Below are 24,615 nucleotides of genomic sequence, written 5' to 3'. Positions count from 1 at the left end.
TCTTCTGTTGCTCAAAATTCCATCTCCTTCCCCTGATAAATCTAGTTTAAAGATCTCCATATAAATCTATATCTCTAGTTAAAGGAAGCCTAGTTATGAACTTAATGTAGCCAGTGTTTGAAAAGTCTAAGGATGATAGTATGATCCAGTATCTTCTGCATAAACTAGTACTTCTAGTTCCTGATGTGTCACTTTTGAGACAAAAAAAAACCAAAAAACTTAATTGTATATGGATCTTAGTCATTAAATTCTATCTTGTTACAAATATGGTATATATTTGATAACTAAAGACCGGGTTTTGACAGATAATCCTATAATCCTCCCATCATCCCAGTTTTTCAGACTCATCTTGCAGTGAAAATTTTTACTCTGACTCTTCATTCACTTCTATTTCCAAGAAGGTGATCAAATGTTTATTAGATTTTTAATACATGGTTTTAAGAAAAGTCTTCTCTACATGCTTTCAATTAACTTTATAGTTTTGTTTAACAGTATAGTTTTGTTTTGGTAACTCTAAAGGACCTGAAATGGAAATTTCAACTTTAGCTCAAATTCAATGTGTAAATCCTAGTGAACACAAGATATCAGACTCATATTTTTGTTAGACATGTATTAGCTGAGATTATCAGATTATCATCTGATCATGAAGTTGATGAGGTTATCATTTACAATCTGAGTTAATCACAGTGTATATATTACTTCATATACCGTTCCAATTCTTATGTCACAACAATCACCCTGCTACTGACTGACAACTAGTAATTATTGCACCATTGTCAAGCATTTTTCTTCTGCAATTATATTAAGTATTCTTAACAGAAAAAAATATTTTAGATCCATTGATTATCTGTTGAAATTGGTCTATAAAAATAATTCCTTTGATATTTTCACATCTAACCATTTCTAGACTGCTCTAGCAAAGAAACCCCTGAAGTTAGAAAGTTGAAAACTGATTTATTTGTAAATTATATCAAACTATGCTTTTGTAGTTTATTAATGTGCATATTTTTATTTTCTGAAAACTCACATTAGTATTATTGGTGTTGAAAGGTGTCATAGAAAAAAAAGAAAAAACTTAAATATATTCCCCTGATATATTTCAACATACCAGATTTTCTGCCAAAGTCAGATAGACTTTCCTACATTTCAATGACTTAGAGAACTTAGACTTGCTCAGCTATAAACAAGGCTTCTCTAAGTTTGTGACCTTACGCTTTTGAAGATGTGGTGATTCATAGTAAAGAAAACTACCTCCAGGACACTTATTTTCTTTTTTAATGAAGTTTTCTGCAGGTACTCTTGCCTCTCACTATCCAAACTTTGCAGTTTCTCACATACTTTTATTTGGCTTATATATACCTTTAAGTCTATAAAATTTATGCACCAAATGTATTACAGGAAGAGATTGTGTAGACATACTAGTAATTTTTCAATAGTAATGATTTTATAGAAATAAAATGGGATAGGACAATGATATGTAGGATATGGAAGACAAAACAGTAAAAACTTTAAAGTAGTTAAAGACAGGGTAGGCCAAAGAAGTGAAATAATGGATTCAAGTTTATTCTACAACCTGTAAAAGGCATACCAATTGAAGATACAGTGTGACTGCATGTACAGCTGTACTCTCTGGTTTATCCTCTCTCTCTTTTTCTGTGGCGATATATTCAGAATCCACAAATTGTTTCTCTTAAAATAGCAGAAATAAAAGAAAAAACTCTCATCACTTTCTTTTCCTTTTTCATCTTACCCTATGAAATTATTGTTAATCCAACTAAAGTACATTTTATCTTTGGAGTATCTAAGGTTTTTAAAATACCTAGCAAATTAATAGAAGTATTAGGAAGTTACAAACAATAGCAATCATGTGTTGTTCATTAATGTTCTTCAGCAAAAGAAATACATACATCAACTCAAATTTGTGGAAGTTAAATTGTCCAGTGAGAGGCCTGACACTTAATCAAATCTATTCATTTCCTATACAATTTATTGCATACAAAAAAAAAAAAAAATCATATAAAATTTAAAATTATAAAGCAAATTTATTTTTTCCCTTAATTACCAGAGAAACCTACCTTTCTGAAAAATTCAAGGAGGGAACTATACTATTGCTAGCTTTGGCAAGAGTGGACTATTGTGAATCCAATTACACAGAAATTTGAATGCAACGTAAAAGCTTCAACAATGATTTTAAATAGTTCTATGATTTTTTTTTTTATTTTTTTTTTTTCCAGCCACAGTATGATCTAAGAACCTTTCAGGCCTCTAGGGAAGAAAAGATCAATTTTGAGATCTCCTAGAGCAAAACAAAAGCTTCTGTACCTAGTGAAATGTAGGGTTGAGTCTTGACCTTAACTGAGAGTAAATGTGGGCAAAATTAGTCCTTTGTTGGAAGTAGAGGAAGTGGGTTTTTATATCACCAGATTGAATTTAAATATGTAACAGCTGTCTAAAACTTCTGAAAGTGTTTGAGGGCTAGAAAGCCTTGAGAGAAAAATCATCCATGATTAAAAGGCAAGCAAGGCAGGCACAGATGTTTTCTCCCAGATTTAGATGTGTTTAATACATTCTACAATATATTACTTGTAATATGTCTTTCATGTAAAATCAAGCCCCAAAACTTGGAAAAAAGTCAGTTCAGGTTTCCTGTAAAGCCCCAGTTCAGCATTGGTACAGCATGTGCATATGCATCTGTCCTGAATACCACTCAGTTAGATACTCATGTCTTTTAATCACACTTTTTTCAAAGGGTCACTGATTCCTTATCTTTTGACTTACATTATGAGACATTTACAGTATAATTTGCAGAAATGTGAGCCATCTCACCTACAACAGTGTTTAGTGAGACCTCATCTCTGAGTCTATAAAGAGCTATACAACCCTAATTATGATGAAAAATAAACCCCTAGATATCAAAAACTGATCACACAAAAATAGCTGATACTTTATAATTTTGTCTGTAATTTCTCTGCTTCAGCTTCCCTTGTGTAAAATGACAATATTTCATTATCTAATTTGATATTCTGAAGATCTATTAATATTATTAAAGGTCTAAGATCTTATGACAAAGTCACTGCAGAAAATTCCATGAGATACTTTCTGATTCTACTTTTAGAGCAAAATTTGAATAATTTTCAGTAACGATGTATAGTGAATAATACTGGAAAATACTGAATATTTTACTTTTTTAAGTTCAACTAATAACAGTTGGAAACTATCAGAAAAACTTTAACATGAAAACTCTTTTCCTGCCTGATGTTTTTAGAAAAATAAACAAGCTTCTCTATATGTGGGTAAAAAGTGTATTTTTATCTTTTCTCCAATTATATAGTCAGTTTAAGAAAGGATACTCTCTCTCATACAAAGCTTACTTTGAAGTAGAAACATACTGGCAATCTTAAATTTTATTCCCTGACTTTGCAGCTGTCTTGTTTTATGTAGTGTATTTCTGCATGCAATATTTTCATGGAATGTCCATATAAAGAGGGTAGCCTGTTATACAAGACGTCCATCTCTTTACTAACTAATGATGTAGCCAAATTTCTCTTCCACCCTTCCAAGAAGTCATGCAGATGCCATTGTGAAAATCTTGGCATTTTTAGAAAAGGAGTTTGAAGTAGTTACTTTTGAATTACTGTGATTTTTTTTCTTTAACGTCTGTGCACCATTAATGCATGCTTCATATACACGTGCATATTGGACTGAAGAAAAAAAAAAAAAAAAAAGAAAAAAAAAGATAATTTTTGGTATTTGTTTTTAAACGAAAGTGAGAACTTATTTATCAGCATCAGAAGGGTCATTACACTAATCAGTGAGATAAAAAGCAGATGTATTTTGTGTTGAATCTTTTTTTCATTGATAACACTTTATAAAGGCTTTTAGCCCATACTTTATGTGGAGTAAAATTCTAGAACACCATAAACCACCAACATTTCTGAAATTATATTATCTAAAATGATGTAACAATACTAAACTGGTTTGTTTACATATTATGGAAGGTATGTTACGAACAAACAAAATATTGATATGATCATTTCTAAGTGGTTTTGTAGCATTACCTTTAGCAAAGGGAGCTTATATAGAAACTGTTCAGAAAAAAAGTGCCACGATTTGTCACTTAGATAGCCTAGTTGACAGAAAAAGACTTGTATCAAAATTGTTTACTAATCAACATACCTGTTGGGAACTTTTACCCTGGAACAGTTTACTAAGGAATGGGGAATACAGTACCAGAAACTAGTCTTTCAACCAAGACCAGGGGGCTTTCTAACAAATTTCTACACCTTAATTGGAAGACAATGGCTTAATACAGGAAATAATTAATTGAATTATTTGGTAGTATGTAGTTCAGACAAGATTAGAGAAGTTCCCTAGGGCTGAGGAGTATTTGAAATATTTTTCTCTTACATAGAACTCTGGGTTTGCTCTATGCTTTGAGAGGATATTTTCTAATAAGCTGTAGCACAGACTTTGCAAAAGTGCTTGAGTCCACCCTACCACCACTCCCATGGAGGCATCCTCATGCTCAGTGAAGCAGCACTGCTAGTACTAAGTGCTCCTGAGAGTTCTGCCTGAAGGAGAATAATGCACATTTAAATAGTTAATTTGAGAAGATAGCTGCCATTTTTATGCTACTGATACAACTTACAGCTATGCTGGTTTTGAGTTATTTAAATTATATTTGTTTGATATTACTATAAAAAAAATAAATATTTTCATGTTGGAGAAACCTTCTCTTACGAATGCATCTTACGGATCTAATATGACCACTAGAGGCTGATGATTAATAGAGGAAGAAATCAGTCATCATGTAAGTTTACCAAGGTTTAATTGGTTCTTCTTCCTAATAAAAATAACTTAGTCTTTTATCAAAACAATCCCTTTAGAATGACCAGAACAATAACAACTACAAATAGCAAAACAGACTAGGTATGTATCACATAGTCTTCTAGGATAAACACTCAAAAGAAGATTATGCAAGTTTTAATCGTTGCTGGGATCAGGGAGCACGTGGCTGTTGCCCCTCCCCCACCCATGCCGGCCAGGCTGGAAGTTAGACACAGACCCCGGCTAAAATAACAAGAAATTTAATACAACAGAGTGATAGAACAATCTGAACAACAACAGTATCAATGGTCACAACAATAAACAGCAATAACAGTGAACAAGACAAACGATATACAGAGAAATACCGCTAGCTGGTTTACGGAAAGCAAAATTCCCTCCTGTACCCACCAAGGAGCAAGGAAAAGGCTCCGCCCCCGAACCTGATGCCAGCATGGTATGAATAACCCGGCTGGAGATCCCTTCCCCCTCTCTCTCTGCTGGGGAAAACTTTACTCTATCCTGGCTGAACCAGGACAAAGATCAATGAAATATATCTACAAAATAATATTATACCCATAAACAATTTAGATTTTTATATGATGTGATATTAGTATTTGATTGTTGTGTGCCTCAGTGGCATTGTAAAAACAATGGCTTGTTTTTACCAACTGTAAGATTTTTTTGTAAAATGTTGGCTTCATCACAGTTGTAAAAGAAGAGTAAAATGGTAGGATTGTATACAAAGTCCATAATTTTATGCTTACTTTTTACATTAACATATGTCTCATATTATGCTAGATCATGAATAAGCATTTGTGAGCAGTTCCTTGCCAGCATATAGTGTTTTCTGTCTTCGGGTTTTTGTTTATTTTGGGTTTTAGTGTATTGTAAATACCTAATATATAGTTCCTTATTCCCAGAAAGGTAAAAAGTCTATGCATTAACCTCCTGTGCATCAACATGGCTACATAGAAGGTCCATACATAATCAATGGCTAAACTTCTCTGGAACAGTTCTAGTTTCAGTTTGAATAGAAGATATTTGTTCAGAATTATATTATCTATTCTTTGAGTAACATCATTTCAGTTCATAGGACATTTTAGCAGTATTCAGATATATACTCATGAAAGATGAATAAAGTTTAGCTGAAAATATCCTGAGTATTTTTCTGTTGCTCTTCACATTTATTGCAAGGTTATACCAAGAGGTTCATGAGAATTTGAATGAAAAAGTTTAGTGGTTTGATCTGCACAACTACCATATCCTTATTTGTTTATTTAATAGACTGTAGTTTGTATTCAGTATTGTGTCCTTGCTCATGCTATATAAACTAGAGCTTGCAGAACCTGGGGAAGACCTAATAATAAATACATTGTTGAAACAATTGTAATAATATCACTCTTGATAAACAGTCCACATTGCACTTCTGAGTATTTTGTCCCAAAGCAGCTGTATCAGTTTTGGGGGCAAAATTGATTACTTTTATAATTTTATCTGCCAGAATGAACCTCAGAGTTGCAGAGGTCATTCGGGCCTTAAAAATCACAAGGATTTGGCATCTGTAAATGGTTTTCTTCCAGGTTACCAAAGGATTTAACCAAACTTCTTAAAAATAAATTGGTTACTAATTTATTCCAAAGTTACTTAAAAAAAAAAAGAGGCAGCGTAAAGACAAAATAAAGGTCTATATACATGGTTACTCTGAACTAAACCCTAATTATTTCAGAAAGCCTGACAAGCTCTATGCATCTTATTTCTTGCTTTAGGAGAGTCAGGCAGTTTCCTGCTGACTGGACTATGCTTTCTCACCTGAGTGCCAGGGAGCATCAGGGGCAGGCACAACTTGGCAAAATAGGGTCAACCAAGAGCCACAGGAGGACTTGGGCCAGGCAGGATAGAGTCCCCCTACATCTGGCCAAGGACAGATGAGCTGGTGCATGACAGTGGCCAGGGTAAATAGCAACCTTGTAACCATATGGCACATACGCAGTGATGAGTCAGGTCCAAGTCCCAGTTCAGAGGTCAAGTCCCTGGATCAGCATCACGTTCTGGATGAGCAGTGACAAGGCTAGGCATGGACACAAATGCAACAAAGGATCTCCCTCTAGTTGGTAACAACGACAGGAACCTCCCCTCGAAAATAATTCCCAAGCAAATGACCAGGAAAAAACAAGGCTTAACACAGCTTCTAAGAGAAATCTTAAAGGAACAAGATCAGGCTGTTCCCACGTGCCAAAAAACAAGCAGTTGGGGAAGGAGACCGGCCTGTCTAAACAGGGACCTTTGGCTGGATCTCAAGAACAAAAGGAGAATCTATGACCTTTGGAAGAGGGGGCAGGTATCTCATGAAGACTGTAAAGATGTAGTGAAGCTATGTGGGGAGAACATTAGGAGAGCCAAAGCGCAGCTGGAGCTCAACTTGGCTACAGCTGTCAAGGATAATAAATGTTTCTATACATTCATTAACAACAAAAGGAGGATTAGGGAAAATCTCCCTCCTGTATTAGATGAAGAGGCAAACATGGTAACTAAGGATGAGGAAAAGGCTGAGGTGCTCAACCCCTACTTTGCCTCAGTCTTTAGCAGTGGAACTGGCTGTTTCCTGGACACCCAGCCTCATGAGCTGGGAGATGGGGAGGGGAAGCAGAATGAGGTCAGCACAATTAAAGAGGAAATGGTCAGAGACCTGCTGCACCCCTTGGATGCACACAGGTCTGTGGGACTACATGGGTTACATCCAACGATGCTGAAATGGTTGGCAGATGTAATCACCAAGACGCTGTCCATGATTTCCTTGAAGTCATGGCTAATTGGGGAGGTTCCACTGGACTGGAGGGTGGCAAATGTGACACCCATCTACAAGAGAGGCAGGAAGGAGGATCCAGGAAACTATAGACCTGTCAGTCTGACCTCGGTGCCAGGGACGGTCATGGAGCAGGTCATCTTGAGTGCCATGAAAAGTCATATAATGGACAACCAGGGGTTCTGGTCTAGTCAGCATGGGTTTAAGAAAGGCAGGTCCTGCCTGACAAAACTGATCTCCTTCTATGACAAGATGACCCAATGACTGGATGAGGGAAAAGCTGTGGATATAGTCTACATGGATTTTTGAAAAGTATTTAACACAGTTAATACAGGATTCTCATAGAAAAACTGGCTGCCCATGGCCTGGATGAGCGAACAGTCTGCTGGGTCAAGCACTGGCTGGATGGACGGTGCCACAGAGTCCAGGGCTCGGTGTTGGGATAATTTCTGTTCAACATCTTTATGATGATCTTGGTAAGGACATTGAGTGTATCATCAGTGAGTTCGCAGATGACACCAAGTTAAGCGGGAGTGTCAATCTGCATGAGGACAGGGAGGCTCTACAGAGAGACTTGGATAGATTGGATCGGTGGGACAACGTTAATGGGATGAGCTTCAACAAGTCAAGTGCCAGGTCCTGCACTTGGGCCACAGCAATGCCCTGCATGGCTACAGGCTTGGGCAGGTGTAGCTGGAGCTGTCTGGGAGAGAAGGATCTGGGGGTTCTCATTGACAAGCACCTGAACATGAGCCATCAGTGTGCCCGGGTGGCCAAGAAAGCCAACGGCATCCTGGCTGGTATCAGAAATAGTGTGACCAGCAGAAGCAGGGAGGTGACAGTCCCCCTGTGCTCTGCACTGGTGAGGCCACACCTGGAGTGTTGTGTCCAGTTCTGGGCACCTCAATATGAGAGAGATCTCGAGGTGCTGGAGCGAGTGCAGAGGAGTGCAACGAAGCTGGTGAAGGGCCTGGAGAATAAATCCTATGAGGAGCGATTGAAGGAGCTGGGACTGTTCAGTTTGAGGAGGAGAAGGCTGAGGGGAGACCTCATCACTCTCTACAACTACCTGAAAGGACACTGTGGAGAGGTTGGTGCTGGTCTCTTCTCACAAATAATCAGAGACAGAATAAGATGGAATGGCATTAAACTGCAACAAGGGAGGTTTAGACTGTACATTAGGAAAGAAGTTTTCACAGAAAGAGAGGTCAGGCAGTGGAATAGGCTGCCCAGGGAGGTGGTGGAGTCACCATCCCTGGATGTGTGGAGGTTGAACTCAGCCAGCAGTGAGACACCACATGGCCGACTGTTCATCTCCTCCTTCCTCCTCTGGTATAATAAAGGAGGGACAAACGAAGAGAATTTGCGGATTGAATAAAAATAAAGAATTTACTAAATATAACAAGAAAACAAGAGTAACAAGAGTTCAAAAAGAAAATGGGTAAAATGCAGCAGTGGCTTACCCAGCGTGACAACCAACCTCCCCCTGCCCGGCATCAATACCACCCAATGAACAGGCAGCGTGCATGCAAGACCCTAGCAAAAAGCTGAGAGAGAGAGAGAGAGAGAGCGCGCGACACCCATCCACCCAGGCATGACATCACATGGTATGAAATACTCCAACGAAATTAACTCCGTCCTGGTCGAAACCAGTACAGTCTCCCCCCTTTATTCCATACCATTGACGTTATGCTCAGCTTTCCAAATACATTTTAATTAATCACAACCCCCTCCTTTTTCCCCAGGTGTCACAGATATCATTCCCTTAGTCTATGGGCCATCCTTCCACAATGTTTGAGAGTTCATTTGGTCCATAATTTTCAGTTTCACCTGTTATGACATTCTATAAGGCTGAGGAATGAGGTGGAGCTGGCTCAGTTGGCTGAGCAGGAGGCTTTGGATGTATCACGGGGATGTTGCAAGGCATCAATTGCCATAACAGGGTATTTGAGAGTCCAGTTCATTGGCTCTTCTCACCTAGAATCTAATTTAAATTAACGTGAAAACTTTCTCTGATTGAGAGTTCCTTACAATGCTTTTTCGAGGTGCTGGTTTGTTTTTTTTTTTTTTTACATTTGTTTTGCTGATTAAGGTCCTTGCAGCAGTCAAACTAATAGTAAGGGGCATGTGATATTTATGTAAAAATATTGAGAGCATATGTGATTTATATAAAATAACACCAATATTTGGTTTAATAAGGTCCTTGCAGCAGTCAAACTAATAGTAAGGGGCATGTGATATTTATGTAAAAATGTTGAGAGCATATGTGATTTATATAAAATAAGACCAATATTTGGTTTAATATCCAAATAAAATTTTTCCAATAAGTGTATTTTTTCAACAGGCACTAGTAATATTAGTCAGACACATTAAATACAGTCTTACATATTTTAAGTTAATTGAAAGACTCTATTTTTATTGGTTTTTCTGCTTTCTATTGTATGAATGACAATTAGAATTTCTATCAAATCATTACACCTAAAATTGCAATGAGAAGCCAGATAGTATCACCATCACAGTGTCTTTTATTTCCATTCAAAAATGGTATTAGATTTATATCAAGTATATCTCAGCTTGGCTTCAAAATAACACAAATTATGCTCCTATCATACCAGAGTTAAAATTTTAAGTATGCCATTAGCCCCTACTTGAAGCTCAACTCCTTGTGTATTGATATATTTTAGTGGATAAAGGCCTTCATGTGGGTTCTTTTCAAGAGGTTACACACCTCTCACAAAAGGCAAATTCCCCCGACTCCTCTCATCTGGATCACTGAATGAGCTGCACTGAGAGGTTTAACTTTCTGTATGATATAGCAGTTACTAATCTGCCCTCCCCTGGACTCTAACTAGGACATCAGGATTTCAACTGAGTGCTGGTTAGCTTGTTTCTGTATTTTTTTTATCTTACTTGAGCTAACCTAAAAAGAGAGAGTTTACCATTGCATTTCAACTGTCTTTTGCCTTAATTTTATCAATTATTGTACACATAAACACTGAAAAATATTTATTGTTTTCCACAGACTTAAGCAAAACTTTTATTTCTACTTCTAGTCCACTGGAAAGTATGATCTATTCTCTTTTTGGAATGGTGTTCTACAGCAACACTTGTATTTATATTTTCCACATATGTTGGAGAACTTCACTAATGGGAGCACTGTAAATTCTGCAGGAAATTTCCTCTTTTACTAATAGCTGGTTTGTGATCATATTTGCATCTATTGAACATGTGTGTATTGTAAAGATATCTTCTTTTTTATTTTAAGATACGTTTCTCTACTTTCTTTTTTACGGTAAAATAGTGGTCAGTTAGCAAAGTTGTATTCATAATACCTAGAGAACACTCATTCATGAGTTTTTTTTTCATGAAAAGTCTAGCATTTTTAAAATCACACATTTATTTGACTCCTATAAGGAAAAAATCCAATCAGCAAAATTAAAGAGTTTAAAAGATGGACATCTCTGAAGTGCCTAGTTATCCATTTTTCCATTAACAATAGCACATTCTGTTACTGCGGTTTTTGATTTACAGCCTCAAATAGGCTTTGAAAAATGTAATAGAACATCTTTAATTAAATCCCCAAAACTCACATTCAGGGATAAATAATAATCCATCAGTTATTTCATTCTCTAACAGGACCTGGGAGAACTTGACAGTCTTAATCATTTCAGCCATTTATACCTTCATTTTCAGCTTTGTTTCAGTTGAGCCATTTAGTGGGGTTTATCTAAATTACAGTATCTTTTTTTATCACACTTCGTGGCTGTAACACAGAAACTAATTTCAGGTGCAAAATGGAATATCTCTGAAGCACAGACATCAGTGGCATAAACGCTTTAGAATGAAAAGTTACCTGTCACTGACTGATATTTGTAATGAACTGAGGCATTCAGGAACTGTGCCTCTAGTAAAATTAGGAGCCACCAGCAGCCGCACAGCAGAATTCTAAACATGTTAGAGAATATTAATTTTCCTTATTGCACAGGACAGCTATGGAGTAAAGAAATAGTTTCATTAATGTAAACAAAGTTTTGAACTACATCCTAGCATTCTACAGTTGTGTGGAGGATAAAAGTAAATACTCATACAGTTCCTAAACACTCATATCAATGGTGTTCTAGTTTCTTTTACATATCTTGATGATAATATTTACATATCTTTTTAGATTTTACCTTTGATACAGTACCCAGCTCTTTTAAAATATATTCTGCATGTGAAATCAAGGCATATGACCTTGTACTCTCAAATTCACTTCTTAAAAATCCGTATGGCGGCCCTAAATTACAACTAAGGCATAAAGCAACATGGTGCAACTACACTTTTTATTATACAGTGACAAATTTTGATATAGTAGGATCCCTCACTGAGGGATTTCTTTTTAATTAATTTTACTTTGTTGTTTTTATATCTCAAGATTTCCATAACTTGCTAATGTTAAACATATACAGTGATGACCTGTATAGTGGTATTTATGTATTTAAACCCTATTAATATTATTATAATACAGTTTCAACATTTAACTTTCAACACAGAATATTTTTTTCATATTCTAAGACTGCTAAATAAACTTCTCTGAGTATCAGTTTGCCTCTGAAAGGGCATGCGAATATAAGAGTATTTTTTCAGAACAGACAGCTCATTAACATATTATCACTGGAAAATAAATTAATCACAGGACAGAAAAATTGGGGGGCTGACTTTTTCTGGTTAGAATTTCACCTTCAGTAAGAAGCTTCAAGAAGCATCTTCCTAAATAACTGTGTCCTTGCCCAAAGGTCAATTTGTGTTACGTGTGTGCACAGTGTATGTGGCTGAGAGGTGGAAGTAATGGATGGTGGTTCTGCCAAGAGCATACGGTAGAAGTGCATGCTTTTCCAGACACTGTGAAATGAATGGAGAGAAGAATGGGGAAGGAGTTAAAGTAGTAGGAGATCCCATCTGTGTAACACCACAGAAACTAGTAAGACCTAAGCTGTGTATCGCCAATGTCTAGGACTACCCTCCTTTAAGCTTCCTATCCTTCACTATGCACGCTTCTACAAAACAAGAATGAATAATGAGCTTTGCCATGTTGGTCTCCAAAGATAACAGTATTTTCCCAGAGTCTTTTATATTGTTCTCTGTAATTGTTTTTCCATAATAAAACTATATAAGCAATATATTAATTATTCATAATGTTTAAATGTAAAGATTTTTAAAAAAATCATTTCTCTCTGTGAGTAAAGGATGTCACTGTATCAAATAAATTTCCTTGTTATCAATATATTTAAACTGTTATCTTTCTTTCTACATTGAATGAAAGTTCACAAGCATAGATGTAATTTCCTATCAATTCATATAGCCTTGTACATCCTATGAAAGAAGGCTTGAAACATTCCAGCTGCTCAAGGAGTTAGGCAATAGGACCCACTGGGAAAATGACCTCAGGGACAAGGGAGCAGAGCAAAACTGGCAGATATTTAACGATGCTATTGATAAATTGCAAGAGCTCTTGATCCCCAGGTGTAAGAAATCAGGAAAGGATGACCAGTGACTGACATGGCTGAGTCAAGACCTGCTGCTTAAACTAAAGGGCAAGAAGGAAATACAAAGGAAGTGGAAGAAGGGACAGGTATCCTGGCAAGATTATAAGGATGTTGCCCTGGTTGTTTAATGTATGGGGTCAGGAAGGCCAGAGTGTGCTGAATGTGAGCTTGGCAAGGAGTACAAAGAATAATAATAAGGACTTCTACAGGTACATAAGTCAGAAAAGGAAGGTCAGAGAAACCATAACCACCTGATGAGAAAGACTGGGAATCTTGTAAGAGTAGATGAGGAGAAGGCTGAAGTACACAACAACTTTCTTGCCTCTGTGTTCAGTGACAGTCTCTCTTCCCACACCTCTCAAGTGGATAGACTGCAAGGCAAGAACCTCCCAGAGGAAGACCACAAAAATGATCAGAAAGATAGGACACCTCTTTTATGAGGAAAGGATGAGATAGTTGGTGTTGTTTAGTCTGGAGAAGCAAAAGCTTTGGGAAGAAATTATTGTGGCCTTTCAATACTTTAAGAAGGCCTGTGAGAAAGATGAGGACAGATTTTTTTATAGGGCCTGTACTGGTAGGACAAGCGGTAACTGTTTCAAACTAAGAGAGTAGTTCAGAGTAGCTACAAGGAAGAAACTTTTTACAGTGAGGGTGGTGAAACACTGGAATAAGTTGCCCAGAGATGTGGTAGATGACCCAATCCTGGAAACAGTCAATGTCAGGTTGTTTCAGACTCTGAGCAATCTCATCTCATTGAAGATGTCCATACTCATTTCAGGGGGGGCTGGACTAGATGACCTTTAAAGATTCCTTCCAACCCAAACTATTTGTGATTCTATGATTCTACAATTCCATGGTCCTAGGTAGGCATTTTCCAAATGTTTGTTGTGGCAAATTAATGTTGCAAGAGATGTAATGTATATTATAATAAACATTTTTCAGACTAGTTGTGTTGAATAGAAACTGAAGATGATAGGACAAGCAAACATTATATTTTAATCAAGCTTTCTTGAAAGGTCTTGTCTGAAAGGGCACAGGATTCACAATAATAGAATTGATTGCAATTTACACCCATATATTAACATATGCATTTAGTATTTTTTGTTTGAAGTACTCTGTATTGTGTATATATTTAATCTAATATAAAACAAGTTACTTTACTGTAAAACTTTTGTAGTTCTGAAAAGAAAAGAGAAAACCATGAAACATAATTGGTTTGCTACTAGTGTCATATTAAACCAGGAATGAATACCTAAAGTCAATGACAGCAAAATAAGGCCAACTATTTCAGATACTCAACTGATTATTGCTCAATTTTATTATGTGATTAAAATGTATTTATAAAGAGTGTTTTAGGAAATATAAGAATTGCAGTATGTAAACCAAGTACTGTATGGGGGGAGGCAGGTGTTGGTGTATTTTGCTAACAAATATGTAGCATCATCATTAAATTTTATATTGCACATATGCATACATTTTCAGCCAAGTGAATGCATGTAATAGAAATTTCAGCACTTGTCCCACATATTCAGTTTTGGAGAACTGGTCCCTTGTTGGTAGTGAATGAACAAGTGAATGAGCAAAAAGCAGCATAAGCACGGATGCTACAGCTAAATCAAGTGAGCTTTGGGAAAGAATAAAGGAATGGAGATGCAAGTGTTACTGTTCCCTGCTGACTTTTTATATCATCACCTCCCTTCTTGGAAAATGTTTTGAAATCTTTCATTAATGCATTTTCAGATGGCTTCTCTTTTCATAAGATATTCCTTAAAAGTTCAGAATTGTTTAAAAAAACCCATAGTTGGAATATGAATGCAGATTTAAGTATAAGACAGTTCAGCAGATTTAACATCTCTGAGTTGTCAATGTATTCATGTTTGATTCAACAACAAAGGATGATTTAAAGTTATGGTAATTAAAAGTGTATCTTTTATGAGTGTAATTTAGTAACAAATTCCACTCAGGAAGTTCCCTGAGACTGAGACTGAGAATCTTGTTTCACAGCTCTCCAGAATACTGTGAGTTCAGTCAGATTTACATGGCTCCAACAAACATGTAAAAGTTTGCCCTTCCTGCTTGTTCCCTTGAGTAGCCAAGTCCCTCATTGGCTGCCAGAAAGAGGCCAAGCATATTTTCTTCTCAGCAGAAAAGTAACAACGTTCTTTTTGTAGTCTAGTTCACAGAACACACACCGAGGCAGCACTCCTGCAAGTTTCCTCACATCCTAACAGTGAACTGGGTGCTGTGACATCTAGTTACATCTGCAGCTCTAGAAAGATTACAACTGGTTAAATAAGAAATACATTTTATACAGTCAAACAAAAGTCATGTCCCAGTGAATGAAGGAAAGTAGGCACCCACAGACTGCTGCTGACAATCTGTGGGAAATGTCTCTTACCTTTTTCACACGCCTTCCAGCCCTGACACCTGAGAATGATCTTACAAACAACATTGTAGTGCCAGAGGGACAGAGGGTGGCTGAGTATTTGGCTGATCTTGACCCAATATTTGCATTTGTTAGATTATTAAGCTGTATTGATCTAAATGTCATTGTAGGCAGTTATGTAATGTTCAACTACTATCAGTATAAACTTGGACTTGATTTTTTGTAATGAAGTAGATTTTGTATTCACTTCATTTTTTTTATAAACAAATCTGCTATTAGCCATCCACTTAATCATCAATTTCATAAAATAAACTAAAATTTAGATGAAGATTCTTGGAAAAATATCAAAGAACAAAGTAGCCATATAAATAATATATTTAAACATTTTAATGTTTTGTTCCTGATAATTGTCACTGCCATCAAATATGCATATTACAGTTTGGTATACAAGAATACAGTTCATGATTCTGAGACTTTGGCTTCAATTTCAGGATTAATAGTAACAATCAATTTGAAAATTAAACTTGATCTATGTGATTATGATTGTAAATTTTTGTTATGAGATCACAGGAAATATAAAGGATCAAGTTAAATTCACATTGTGAAATGAAGTATTTTTTTCCAGGTTCAAAACATCTCTTTTGTTTATTGGGGCATGTGGTATAAAATTTGTGTCGAACATCTAAAAGTGTAAACCCAAAAATACACTTTAAATTTTTTTAGCCATTAGACTGAGCCATGCAATTTTACTTTGATGCCTTTTAAATGTCATTTAATAGAAGACAAGATCCACAGGGGGATCTGGGGGTAATAAACTATTCAGCAGTTTTTCAGATTATGCTATTAATTTTAGGGTCAATATAAACTCTCCTACAACTTGAACCTAAGAATGCAAGCTGCAACAGCAGTGCATGACCATATTAAACACTACTGAGAAAATGCTTTTCCTGTCTCAGATTGAATTCCCCGGGAAAAAGAGTCAGATCTGTCTCTCTCAGTATTCTTAATTCAATGTTCATTTTCATTGTAAGGAAAGGTAGTTGCACTGAATGTGTGAGGCTATAAAATGCTAAATCTCTTCCAGTGAAAGTAGGTTGCTTGATGACCATCTCCCCACTCTGCTAATGCCATTTAGTCCAATGACATTCAGGGTCACCCATAGATGCTCTAGTTCTAGCTGAAGTTTTATTTTAGACAGGATTTATGTCTTAATCCCCCATTATCTGCTGTACTTTTCCCTTGAAAAAAAGCAACCAATGATGACATCTACATGGCCTGGCTAGTCATTTAGGCCCCAAATAAACAGTGTTTTCTCGAGAAATCACAATCTAGTGTTTCTCTTGTATGGTGTAAGTACCCACTCCATAGAGTTTTTGATCTCTGGTCATTCAATAATGTTGCCTACTCTCAGACAGAAAAGGAGACTGAGTAGTGAAAGATCACTGTATTTTATAATATAATACAGGATTTTTTTTATAGCACTTCAGATTTCCAACCCTTACATGAACTTGGGATCCATTATCAAAATTCCCTTTGCACCCACCAGGACCAGAAACTTTTAGTTTTAACTAAGACCTGAAATATCAAAAATTCATAGTAGGTAAAACTCAGGGAAAAAAAAAACAAAAAACAAAACGTTACAGAAGACTGACACAGCACAATGGCAGCATTTGACAGTAATTCTCTTAGAGAATGATCCAGATAGCCATACGTTCTGGTGTCATCCTTTTGATACCAACACAGACATGCCAGGATTCATCCAGCTCATGTAGTTGTGCTGTATATATTCCAAGCTTCAAACCTGTCCACTGAAAACTGAACTTCATCCTGCATATGACGGCTTTGATAATGCATAGTTTTTTGAACCAACTTATTTAGTACACCATAGCAGAAAGGCGGACATACTAAAGACGAACAACCACTTTGAGCCTCATGGAAATGAGTAATCCATCAGACAAATTATGAGTTATTTTCAGAGAAATGGCTAGAAGATGCACCAAAAGTGTCTTATTTTTAATGGAATTATGTTACTGGGATGTACTCTCTCAGGATTGTAAGATTATGCTACAACAAAAACTATGGCCTCTGACATGAAGAAACCTTGCTTTCAAATCTAGAACTTCGTATTCTTTCAAGTTACCTCTAACACATACACTCAAAGGGAAATTTTTACGTATATGCTCCAAGGCATTGTGAACTGATGGTTGGCTGCACTGCCACACCTGCATATATCTATAGAAGAGTTGGAGAAAAAAAGAGAGAACACAATGCAGCACCCAGGTATTTCTTGTTAACATACACAAATTATTTCTGCTGTTCTTAGCATGAAAGACACTGACTTCTAGAGAAAACAAATCAAGTATGAAGTGCAATTGTACTTAAACAAATACACTAGTTCTAGCTGCTCAACTAAAGCTGTTTCAAGAATACATCTTGCCCTCATAAACTATTTTTTTAAGACAATAAGTGAAAGTTTTGATCACTATGAGAAAATTTCTAGCTTTTATACAAATTTGCTGTTGTCATGGAAAATTAAGATTGATTTTTACATAACAGAAAATTATGGATTTATTCAGTATTCAATGACAACTTGAGTTCACAAAGTCAGACTTCAAGATCAAAATCAATTATTTTACTGAGCAATTAATACTGTGTTTATATCTCGTATCAAGATTTCTTAAAGACAGACAGGAATATATGTCATTACTTTCATACTTATTAGATGAAGAAATTAATAGAAAGTAGCCATTCCGAAAGTTGCAGTTTCATCCCAATTCAAAATTACAACATTTATTAGAACTGGAGTCAATATTTATTCATCATTCTTTTATTGCTGTCCTATCACACCAAGCTGTCAAATATGACAAATATTTTAAAGAAGTGTTTTGGTTCAATGCAGTATAAGATATCAATGATGATAAAAAATGTAATAACATTAATTTTTCATTTTCAAGTTGAAATTAAGATTGTACTTGAAAATAAGATATTACTAATCATAAACATTTACAAATTATGCTTCTCATGTTCCAGTTTTATTTTTTTGTCCCATTGTCTGTTTCCACTTGTTTCAGAATTATCAGTATTTTCAAAAGTCTGTCCTGTACTTTGCTTACAATTGGCCAATGATGGAGTCAATAGACATGATCCAATTATGGTGAAAGTTGATTTACATATATGATATCCAAATCCAGACATGTGTATTTCCTTGTATAGAGTACCTATCTGATTTTGAAAGATACAGACCTTATTCAGAGTTCTAGCTTGATGTGTAGTTATTTTCTATGTGGTAGCCTTTTTTACAGAAATCTTCCTTCTTATATAACGCCTCTCATCAAGATTTCTTGTGTGTTTGGAATTTCTTAGGGTGGTTTGATGGAAGTGAAACAATAACCTTGTGGAAAACAGGAAAAAAAAATCCAAAAACACAGAAAAGCCTCAAAGGCTCCTTAATTACTGTCTCTAAAATACAAAAATTAAAATGACCCAGACCTCGAGAAAGTCATAACTGAAAAGAGAGTACCATGCACTGCTAAACTCATGCAGGCAACATTAAATACACTGGAGATCATGAATCTAACTAGTGTTAATAAGAACATATTTATTTGCTTCATGATGAATTAGGACAACCCCCCCCTAGATGTTCATTCAGGTAAAACTCCCATAGATCAGGACTGAATCTACAATGAAAATTTTGAGTTTACTGGATAGAATGTAACTGCAATATAATTGTTCACTCTTGCCCTGAATTTTTAAATATTTTGACCTTCAATTTTAGTTTGATTTGTCTTATCTTTCAGTAATAATTTTGTGTTGCAATAAAGATTCATTGCTAGAAATCTCAGGAAGAAGCAGAACAATTGAACATTAATTGAATTAAGGTTTTTAGGTCTCTCTATTGCAGTGAACTCTGCAAATTTTATTCAAAATGATCTTGCAGACTTCAGTCACAACTTCACAATGTTCTAAAATCCAACAGTACAAAAGAAGAATTAGAAATGGAAGTTTACCTTCTGGTTCTTATTATCACTGCCTTCTTGTAAGAAGAGATTTTAGTTCTCTCTTGCTGTATATTATTGATATGAAGTTGCTCTCCAAGATGAAGGAGAGATGTGAGACAACTTAATTTCTGGTCAGGTCAATTTTGTTTTCCCCTGTTTCTGTAAGTCCTGATAATTCATTAGGTGTGTATATTATAGTGCAATGATAAAAAGCAATATTTCATATTTTCATCAAGCAGAATTGAAAACTTACAGGGAGGAAAATTATGACATATGTATACAATTTGCTGAATAAGGGGCTGTTGTTGTTTTCCTAAGCATATAAAAGCTTTTCATTCCTTTCTCCTCTTTCCTTTCTTGAAGGAAAAAATAAAAATCAAGGAAGAGTTTACATGTTACTCTGTAGGAAGTTAACAGACCTTAGTACATAATATATATCTGTTTCGTGTGAGAAGTGGATTCTTACTAGTGTTGCATGAAACTACTAATTATACTGGGAAAAAAATAAATACACAAGACAAGATGTCAGTGTGGTGGGTTGGTCTCAGCTAGCAGCCATACTATCTATCATGCAGCATCCCAATCACTTCCACCACCCCCACTAGCAAAATGAGAGAGGAAACATGAAGGATAGGAGAGAGAAATCCTGTGGGTCTATACAAAGACTGGGAGATTGCTTACTGACTACTATCATGTGCAAAACAGGCTCATCTTGAGAAAATTAATCCAATGATGATTGAAGAATAGAATAGAATAGAATAGAATAGAATAGAATAGAATAGAATAGAATAGAATAGAATAGAATAGAATAGAATAGAATAGAATAGAATAGAATAGAATAGAATAGAATAGAATAGAATAGAATAGAATAGAATAGAATAGAATAGATCCAGCTGGAAGGGACCTACAATGATCATCTAGTCCAAATACCTGACCAATTCAAGGTTGACCAAACGTTAAAGCATATTTCTAAGGGGATTGTCCAAATGTTTTTTAAACACTGATACATTTGGGGCATTGATTACTTCTCCAGGAAGCCTGTTCTAGCATTTGACCACCCTCTCAGTGGAGAACTGTTTCCTAATGTCAAGTCTGAACCCCCACTGGTGCAGCTTTGAACCATTCCCACATGTTCTATCACTGGATCCCAGGGAGAAGAGATCAGAACCTCACTTGCCCTCCCAGGGAACCTAGAGAACATTGTGGTTGCCCTTCAGCATCCTGCTCTCCAAATTATACAAACCCAGTGTCCTCATCTGCTCCTTATATGACATGTCTTCCAGCCCTTTCATGAGCTCTGTTTCCCTCCTCCAGATGCATTCAAGGACTTTCACATCTTCTTAAGTTGTGGAGCCCAGAGCTGCACACAGAACTCAAGGTGAGGCCACACCAACGCTGAATGCAGCAGCATAATCCCCTCTTTTGACTGGCTGGTTATGCTGTATGTGATGCACCCAGGATGTGGTTTGCCCTTTTGGCTGTCAGAGCACACTGCTGGCTCATATTGAGCCTGCTGTCGGACAGCACCTCCAGATCCCTTTCTGCACGGCTGCTGAAAATGTGTGTATCTCCTAAACCACTATGGAAATGTCTGTGCCTAACTAGAATCAGAAGAGGATTCTTACTTGCAGATCTATTAAAAAAAAAATCCATGAACGGTAGGTTCCAGACACTCCTCTCACAATTTATACTTGTGCTCAGCATTACTCCATCTTAAGTTCCTGTTACATTTCATACCGTCGATGATTGCTCAATGCTCCAGTCTACCTAGATACCCTCTGCAGGACCCATTGTCCCTCAAGAGAGTCAACAGCACCACCCAGTTTGGTATCAGCAGCAAACTTGCTACTAGTACATTCAGCTCCTGCATCCAGACAACTGATAAATATATTGAACACAAGTAGCTCTACAATTGAACCCTGAGGACACCACTGGTGACTGGTCTCTGGCCAGACATAGCCCCATTCACTACAACCCTCTGAGCCCTGCCCTCAGCCAGTTCTTCACTCAGTGCATTGGGTACCTGCTCATCTCACAGTCGGACTACTTTTCCAGCAGGATGTTGTGAGGCAATATGTAATTACTGATTTGGGTAGTCCGAAACAAAACCAACAAAACTAAAAAGAAATAAATATTTACATATGTAGGGAAAACACTTTTGCAGGCTCCATATCACTCTGAGTTCCAACTTCACTCCAAGAACCTCTCGTCCCCACTTGTTTACACTTACTCCGACAGTGCAGGAAGGATTGTGGCCAGGACTTCACAATTTCTCTCTGCCTCTCCTTCCTTCTCACTCTTTGCTTTGGCTTGAGTCCTCCACAGGCTGCAGTCCCTACAGGGGAGCACCTGCTCTGCCAGTGACACCTTCCTCCCCTTTGGCCTTGGTGTTTTCTCTGCTGTTTTTTTTTTGTTTTGGTGGGGTTTTTTTGTTTGTTTTTTTGTTTTTGTCCCTTTCTCCTCTCTCTCTGTCCAGTGTTTTCTTTCCCTTTCTTAAAATATTTTTACAAAGGTGCCACATGTGTCTGATGGACCCAGCTATGCTTTGTAGAGTGTCCACAGTGGATCTGACTGAAAACAACTGGAAACAACTGTGGTGCAGGATGACCACTGGTGTCTTCTCACAGAAGTCATCCCTGTGACTCTCTAATACCAAAATCTTGACACATGCACACAATACAGACTGTTTCAGTCAATGCAAATTTAATTTAATATTTTTATAAAATACTCAAGATTTTTTTTAGAAACAATTATATCTTTGTTTTTCTTGCTTTTCTTTTATGGACTCTTTTTGTTCTACATCTTTTTCCTTCTGCATGATCAGTGATTAATCTGTGAGAGCTTAGTTCTTTCATTTTATACAAGCTGCTTTTTAATTATAATGTCAGTGTCTATGTAGAGTCTAGTTTATCCTGCATATCAAAGCAAAGTCTAAAGAACAGATATAGCTGGTCTTTCTAGATTCTTTGGGGACAAAATATAACATTCAAGGAGAGAAAAGAACACTTGAAATTTAAAGGAAAATGTTACAACAAAACACATTAATAGAGTACAGAGGTAAAAGAAAAGATTCTAAGATCTCACTAAAACAAAAAATATTAGAAACTGGAAAAATAAATAAAAATTTAGCTTAAAAGTAATATGAAACAAACTGATGGAATAGACAAGGTAACTGTCTGCCAAACCAAAGGCTATGCCTAATAGTACTACTGTTGTGTTTCAAACATAAGTGTGTATTTTTTGTTGTTGTTGTTCATGTAAGTATTTAACCTTATTTTCTTAATCTTTGGGAATACTTTGTTTCAAAAATTGGACTGATTATAGGATCTGGGTTTGTGGTGGTTATAAAATTATAGTTACTACTACTACTACTACTATTTTAAATTTTTTAAATCTTTTTTAATGTCCTTTTGACAATGTTAATCAGCAGTCCAGTGGAGTTGTACTGTTGTTAGTGCACCATAATGATTTTTCAGAATTTCTGCAAGTACACATGACAGAGAAAGCAGTTTGTTGACTAATACGGTGATGGGATTTATAGAACTTGATTAAAAATCTTTTCCATTTAAAAATATTTTTCATTATTTTCAAAGTAGAGCCGATTTTGTTTTCAAGTTAAAATGAACCCATGTTTTACTCATTCTCTCACTGGGGCGGTAAGGTACATGCAGCTGTGTGCATGCATTTTATTCATGTGATGTGTATATTTTATTTGTTCATAGAAATAACCCAGATGTATATGTACCTACTGTTGTAATGTCTACAAAAGGTTTACTGGTCACTAGTATACATTGAAAAATCAGCTGCACTTTTTTTTTTTTTTTTTTTTTTTTTTTTTTTTTTTTTTCCTTATTTTTTCAGTTTCCCCTTCAGAATTTTAAATCTGAAAGAAAGTATTAAGAAGCAAAGGAGCATTTATATAGTTATAATTTTATAAAGTAGTTATAAGATTTTGCCAAGATAAACTTTCAGTCACTACTAAATTATCTGAATAATCACACTTTTGTTTAAAATTGCTGGGCCCTCAGCACATTTCAAGATAAAGAGGCAATAGTCTGACTTTTCCACTCTGAAAACTCCATGTTCAACATTGTCACATGTTTAACTTCTCCTTTTTCTGTGGCTTTAGTTTTGGTTTACAATCTGTAAAGTAAATAATCCCTGAATTACAAATATCGTATTACTGACATAGACAGAATACGTATTTTAGTTTCTTGATTTGTTCCACTAAATTCTGCCTTAGAAGACTTCATCTATCTGAGTAACTGTCTGTTTCCTCAACACATCTTGTATTTATTGAATTTGAGTGAAGAAACTCAGTGAACCTTGTTCTTTTTTCCAGTGTGTTACCTAATCTCATGAAGATATTTGACAGCAACCCATTAAAATATAACACAGGTATACATGCAGGGTGAGTGGGAAGAGGGCAGAGAAGGGGAAAACATAACTATATTTGCAGTTTAACAGAAGCCTTGTTTTATTTTGATGGGACTCCAGAAGGTGTGATTTTTATCTCCTTCCTAATAACACTCCTGCTAGACAAATTGTAAATTAAGTTTGTTCCTCAATGAGTATGCTGTCAGGGAATTGCTCTCAGGGTAATGAAGCCTTTTGAAGACACTTGTTATTTTCAAAATCTGAGTAATTTTACAGTGATAGGCTGTCAGTCATGTTTCACTCATTTTCCTACCCAGTGTGGAGAGGCCGCTTAAATATGTAGAATAGGTATGCACAGTATACTATTTTACTATTTATTAATGCAAATAAAGCAGTTTGCAATGCTGGTCATGTAGAACTTAAAGCTTTTATATATCCATGTTATGCCATATCTTTCTAATATAACTATAACATTTTATCTACACAGATGAACTAGAATGATTTTTTTCACTTGAAATGTATAAACTACAGACTTTCTAACTGATATAATTTTTTGCTTTTAATAAACTATAATACTCCAAGTATCATTAAGAGACCATGTTATTCAGTTCACTTGTTCATATACTGTAAAACTGAGAATCTAACATTTCCATTTAGTTACAAGGCGCTCTTTTTTTTTTTTTTTTTCTTTTTTTTTTT

This window comes from Athene cunicularia (genome assembly GCF_003259725.1).
Source record: "Athene cunicularia isolate RWA chromosome Z unlocalized genomic scaffold, athCun1 chrZ_part4, whole genome shotgun sequence".
Taxonomy (NCBI): domain Eukaryota; kingdom Metazoa; phylum Chordata; class Aves; order Strigiformes; family Strigidae; genus Athene; species Athene cunicularia.
The sequence above is the reverse complement of the archived record's forward strand: the minus strand, read 5'-3'. Positions refer to the sequence as shown.